At 43.5% G+C, this 6,000-nt stretch overlaps 1 pseudogene across 1 annotated transcript in view; it reads right to left on the bottom strand.

Moving 5' to 3' along the window:
- Positions 1–388: 388 nt before the first annotated feature.
- The window catches only part of LOC308631932 (tyrosine-protein kinase SYK-like), a 46,827-nt pseudogene continuing 41,215 nt past the window's right edge, over positions 389–6,000 (bottom strand). The window contains exons 11-13 of the transcript XR_014024312.1: positions 4,780–4,920; positions 3,553–3,665; positions 389–963 (exon numbers count right to left, since the gene is read on the bottom strand). The product of XR_014024312.1 is annotated as a tyrosine-protein kinase SYK-like (transcript). The remainder of the gene's footprint in view (positions 964–3,552; positions 3,666–4,779; positions 4,921–6,000) is intronic.

The following is a 6,000-nucleotide window of genomic DNA, read 5'->3' as shown; positions in this document are numbered from 1 at the left end:
ATAAACTTCTCAGTCTCAGCTGTTCAGTTATAGCAACAGAAAACAGGATTTTTTTAAAAAAATAAAAGATGGAATTCTGGCTACAGCCCCTCTGTAGAGGGTAAACTTCATCTTGAAGCTTGGTCCATGCTCAGTAGATAGCAGCCTGATCACTCTGCTGCCCCTGATGGGACACGGGATGCATTTACACGCAGAACTTCATTCACTAGTCTCCATAAAAGCACAGAAGAACAATTTTTAAGACCACCTGCAGGGGAGAGGATTTCAGAAGATGTAACCTCAGCTGATGTACCCCCACAGTCCTCATTTCTCATCTAGATGATGCTTCTGTCCCATAACAGAGAGCAAAAGGATTGTTATTGTTAGTGATTGGTGTGTTATTTCATTAATTGGCTACATGCTTAGAAATTGTTCTGGCTGAACTTTTTTTTTTTTTTTAAGGCTTCACAGCAAGCACTTTCTCATCTGGACAGCTTTTCTCTGGCCAAGGATCCGTCTTGGGCTGTCAGAGTCCTGTTTTAGGGGAAGTCGGCTTCCTCTGCCCTTCCCTCCCCTTCCTTCATTTCCGAAGTCAGTGCTAACTGGGTTGGAGCCATGGGGCCCTGCCCTCAGGTCTCCAGGACTTTTTGCAACCCCAAAGACCCCAAGAACGGGAATAACACAAAAGGAATTTAGAAACATCCTAGAATCCGTCGGCACAAAATCCACCCAGACAAAGGACACGAACCAGTCTGGCAGCCCCTCCAGTCCACATGTCCTCTGTCTTCTTGTGGGACCCCGTTGGCTTGGCGTTTGGTGAGTCCTAGGACAGGTTTTGCTTAGGAAGTCACCAGCATGTCCCCCCGGGGGCGGCTGTCTCCCCCAGCAGCTGGAGATGGAAGGGCTGGAAATGGCCTTTCCACGTCATAGTAGTAATTGCGCAGCCGCAGCTCCACTGCTACAAACCCGGGCCTTTTGTCCACCCTGGAAGGGGAAGAGACCAGGTGGGGGTCAAGGTGCCTGTGAAAAGCATTTTCCAAGCTGGGGCCTTCGCAGGCCCAGATTTCAAGCAGCTGCGCCCCCTGGTGGTCCCCTACGGTCTTTGCGCCCATCACTGGGTGATCCCCAGCCACTGAGAAATAGATCCCATCTGATCCCACTCCAAACCTGCGGAACTCAAATCTACGTTTTTACAAGATCCCCGGGGGATTCATGTCCACTTTGAAGTTAAAGAAAAATTTTTACTAGAACTCAGAATCTTTTATACCCTAAGTTCTTGGAATTTCCTGGTGATGCCAGCAACATGTCTGAAGACACCTCACAGGTGAAGGTGGTGCAGGTAGGTCGTGTCTGACTCGATTTTCTTAAGTCCAAAACCATGGACATAGCTGCAACTCTCCTCCCCACATTCCTGCTGAACATGTATCAGTTTTCTGATAGGGGATGTTATATGGGTTCTTACTGAAACTTCCCCCATTTATTTGGTGCCCAGGATTGAACCCAGGGGTGCTTAACCACTGAATCACATCCTCAGCCTCCCTCCTACACTTTCAAAGGCAGATCTCGCTAAGTTGTGTAGTTAGATCCTTGTTAAGTTGCTGAGGCTGGCTTTGAACTTGCCCTCTCCTGCCTCAGCCTCCTAGCTGCTGGGATGACAGGAGAGCATCACCAGGACCAGCAAAATTTCCCTCTTTTCATGGCTGAGACAAAGACCCAAGCATTCTCTATTGCAAATCTTAACAGGGCAAGGCCTTTCTTTGAGCCAGTGAGGTGCTGAAGTAAGCAAACTACGGGTTAAGGTTTTTTGCAATCTTGATCTCTAAAAAGACATTTACAGAACTCGCTGGCGTCCCTGGGTGGGCACGAACCACCAGCCTTCCGGTTAACAGCGGAACGCGCTAACCGGTTGCACCACAGAGTAAAAAATGGGAGTTCATAACCCACTTGAATCAAATGTATGGAAGATGATATGTCATGAGCTTTGTAATGTTTTGAACAACCAATAAAAAAAAAAAGGAATAGTGGATTTGAGAATATATTTTTCACTATTCAGTAATTATTTTACTTAGAACATATAAAAATGCATTTCTAAAGAAAGGTTATTAAAAGTTTTATTGGATCAAATGGAAGTTTCAAGTTTTATTAGCAAAGAATAAAAAGACTAATAAGAATTGGTTTTTAAAAAAAAAACATTTACAGCTATCTCTGCTTTCCGTAACAGGAGCAGAGGTCATGGAACCCTTAGGAGTACAGTTCGACCACATGGAATTGGTTCCAGGACCCCCAAGGACACCAAAGTCCAAGGATGCTTGAATCCCTTCTACAAAATAGTATAGTATTTGCATATAACCTAGGCATGTCCTCCTGTATGTTTTAAATTGCCTCTAAATTACTTACAATATCTAATATGATGTAAATTGTATTTACTATGGGAATAGTCGGACTTCATTGTTTAAGGAATAACAATAAGATAAAGAAGCCTGTACATGTTCAGTGCAGACGCGATATTTTCCATCTATAGAAATCTGATCTGCAGTTGGCTGTACCTGTGAATGGGGAACCCCTGACATTGAGGGATTACTGTGTTTCTTACAACCTTGAGACTATCCTTGCTTAGAAGTTATTTTTCTCATTTTGCAATACTTTTCACTATAATGCAAGTGGTTAAAGTTGCCCAGTAGGTAAACTACAACTTGAGGTTAAGCGGTATACAACTGTCCTCATTTAACCATTTTGACTCAAGACAGCTGCAGTTCCACCTCGTTCAGTCTAGACACACGGGAACAACCACAGAACATGCCGAAGAACCAAGAGTCTCTATTATAAGAGCGGTTTCTGCAAAACCAAGATGGGTAGTTTTGTCAAATGGCATCAGAATAAATGGTACTGCCACATTTCAACAGCAGTTCCTGAGAAGCTAATAGCCCTTCAAACCATGGCCTCTGGGCCCACAGATTGCTCTTAGAGAACATGCCCTGTGGCTCCCGGGTGCCATTCAAGCTTTTTGAATGCACCTGAATTCTGCTCAGGGGCTGTGTGGGAGGTAATCAGGGAAGGAAAATGCATTGCACCCAGAATTAGGGATTGACTTTTGACTCTGCCTGTGCTAGGTAGCCTGCGACTGTTATGTGATGACCCTGAGCCATGCTCTCTGGACCCCTGACACTGAACCCATCTGTGATCAGGAGAATCTCCTAATACATTGTAGAACCAGGGGTGCTCTCAGATGGGGCAGCCAACATTGCAGAAGCGAGGATCCCTTACGCCACCTAGTGGTCCATAAGGTCATACCTCCTAGTGACACTGTAGACATCTGTATGTGTAAACACATTCTATGTCATTAGCACAAAGACAAAAGTCACCCAGCAATGCATTCCTAGAACATGTCCATGTCGCTAAGGGATATCTGACTGTATCTTAAAGAGGACAGTTCCTGGCCCTCCCCTATTGTTGTTTAGGAAAGGGCATATCTTGATGCATGACAAGGTAGAATTTGTGCTTCCTGTTCATGCCAAGTGATGCCATCATCCTCCATAGCTCTTGAGTAAGGTGCTAGCAGTATTGGGTACTCACTCGTAGGTCCAGCACAGGTTCTTCAGGTCGTACATCTCTCTGGGACACCCTTGAGGGCACCCCATCTGCTCTCCTTTCTCCAGCATGGCGGTAACTTCACTTCCTTTCATCCCCTAAGACATGCAAAATACACAGGAGCTTTTGAAACACAGTGTTAACCAACAAACCCAAATAACCACCTCACTGCCCAAGACACCAAAGAGTATGGGCTGTGTGGTGTCAGTTATATAAGTCACAAGCCAGGGGCATATCATTTATGAGGTTAGAAGTTAGATCCGGTACACAGATTGGGGGAAGAGCTATATGTGGGGAACAGGGAATGGGGTGTTATGGATTAGATACAATGTATCCCCCAAAAGCTCATGTGTGAGACAATGCAAGAACTGTCAGAGGTGCAATGATTAGGTTATGAGAGTCCTAACCTACTCAATGGATTAATTCACCAATAGGGATTGCTTAGGTGTAACTGTAGGCAGGAAGGGTGTACTTAGGAGATAGGTCTCTGGGGGTGTGCCTTTGAGGTTTATATTTTGTCCCTGGTGAGCAGAACTCTCTCTCTTTCTCTTTGCTCCCTGATTCCATGTTCTGAGCTGCTTTCTTTCATCATGCTCTTCTGCCATGATGTTTTGCATCACCTTGGGCTCAGAGCTATGAGTCAGCTATCTATGGACTGAAACCTCAGAAATGGTGAGCCCCAAATAAAATTTCCCTCCTCTATGTTGTTCTTGTCAGGTATTTTAATCACAGCGACAAAAACAAAACAACCACAAAAAGCTGATTAGAATATGAGGATATTCTGGATTTCTGCTCTATTTCCTCATCTGGGGGCTGATTTCATGTGTGCTTCATTTGTGAAAACTCATTGAGCTGAATTTTAGGATCTGTATACTTCTTGATATTACACTTTGATTAAAAAAAATCTGAGAAGTGTAAACGAACTGTAAATTTGTTACTGTCAATAGTCATTGTTTATATTTTAGCTCTAGTGAAACACGGTCTGGATATTTTATGCATATCTATATGTGTGACACACCATGAAGAAAATACACCATTCCTTTCAGGTCCGTGTAAACTGAGGTCATGTTAATAACCACTGTCAAAAGGTAAGAAGAGACTCAGGGTGCCCAGAGTTCATGATTGTCAGGTTCTTGGGCAGATAATCTGGTGCTTATCCTTTCTATAAGCCACATAGTTTAGGAAGGAAGTGTGTAGACATGGATGACTCACTCGATAGGGCTTCTGCCCATAGGAGAAGGCTTCCCACATCAGCACCCCGAAGCTCCACACGTCGCTTTTGCTGGAGAACTTGTAGTAGTTGATGCATTCGGGGGCATACCATTTCACGGGCCACTTCCCGTGGGTCTGGGCCTGAACACAAAGCAGATGGAGAGAAAAGCCATGTGAACCAGGGTTTTATCACCATTAGTGGAAACCTGGACACAAGCCAAGTGACCATCAGCAGACAGGTGGATGAACCAAATGTCATCTGCACAGACATTCATCTATTAAAAGGAAGGAAATTCTGATGCCTGCTACAGCACGGGAGAAACCGACGAGCTTCACATTAAACAAAATAGGACAGTCACCACACAGCAAATATGGTATGATCCTGCTTACTCAGAAGGACCTAGAGAAGTCATATTCAGGAGATGTACAGGGGAGAGTGCGAAGTAGTTTAATGGATACAGTTTCAGTTTTAAGATGTAGAGAGTTCTGAAGGTAAGTTGTACAACATGAGCACATGACCAAACAATGCACTTAAAAATGGTTAAGTGGTAAATTTTATGTTACATGCATTTTAACACAATTTTTAAAATGGAGAAGAGTATGACTCACACAATGCTCTGTGCATGTGTGTGTATGTGTGTGTATATTTGGAATGAAAAGACAATTTTTTTTGGTGATATTGGGGATTGTCGGTAGGCCTTCATGAATGCCAGGTAAGCACTCTACCATGTCCTTAGCTCTGAAATGAATTTTTAAAATCCTATGAAACCTTAAAACTTTAAGCACTAATTTTAGATTTAAATATATATTTTTAAGAATTGGTTGGGTCAAACTGTCAAACTGCTCACTCCTTTTTCTCTTTTCTTGTCTTTTTCTTTCACCTCTTGGCTGCACACGGCTTCATGGAACATGAAGTTGGCAATGGACCAGCCAAGCCTGAGGGTCAGGTCAAGGTTGCATGCTAACACCGGGCTGCTCACAAGCATATTCAACTACAACTACGTGTTGGTCTGTAGTTTTAAGCCAATGCTAATTATTTTAGCATAGGCTATTTGCTGTGCCATTTAAAAAATGGAAATTAAATGCTTTAAACTTCCTAATTAAAAAAAATCCAGTAGTATTAAGAAGATCAAAACTGTGCATAGGGAAGCCCTGGAGGGTTTGCGATTAGTATGGTACACTGTTGAGTCTTGTTATCACTCCCTGATGTTCCCTTTCATA

Source organism: Spermophilus citellus (genome assembly GCF_964194105.1).
Source record: "Spermophilus citellus genome assembly, chromosome: 12".
NCBI classification, from domain to species: domain Eukaryota; kingdom Metazoa; phylum Chordata; class Mammalia; order Rodentia; family Sciuridae; genus Spermophilus; species Spermophilus citellus.
The sequence above is the reverse complement of the archived record's forward strand: the minus strand, read 5'-3'. Positions and strand labels throughout refer to the sequence as shown.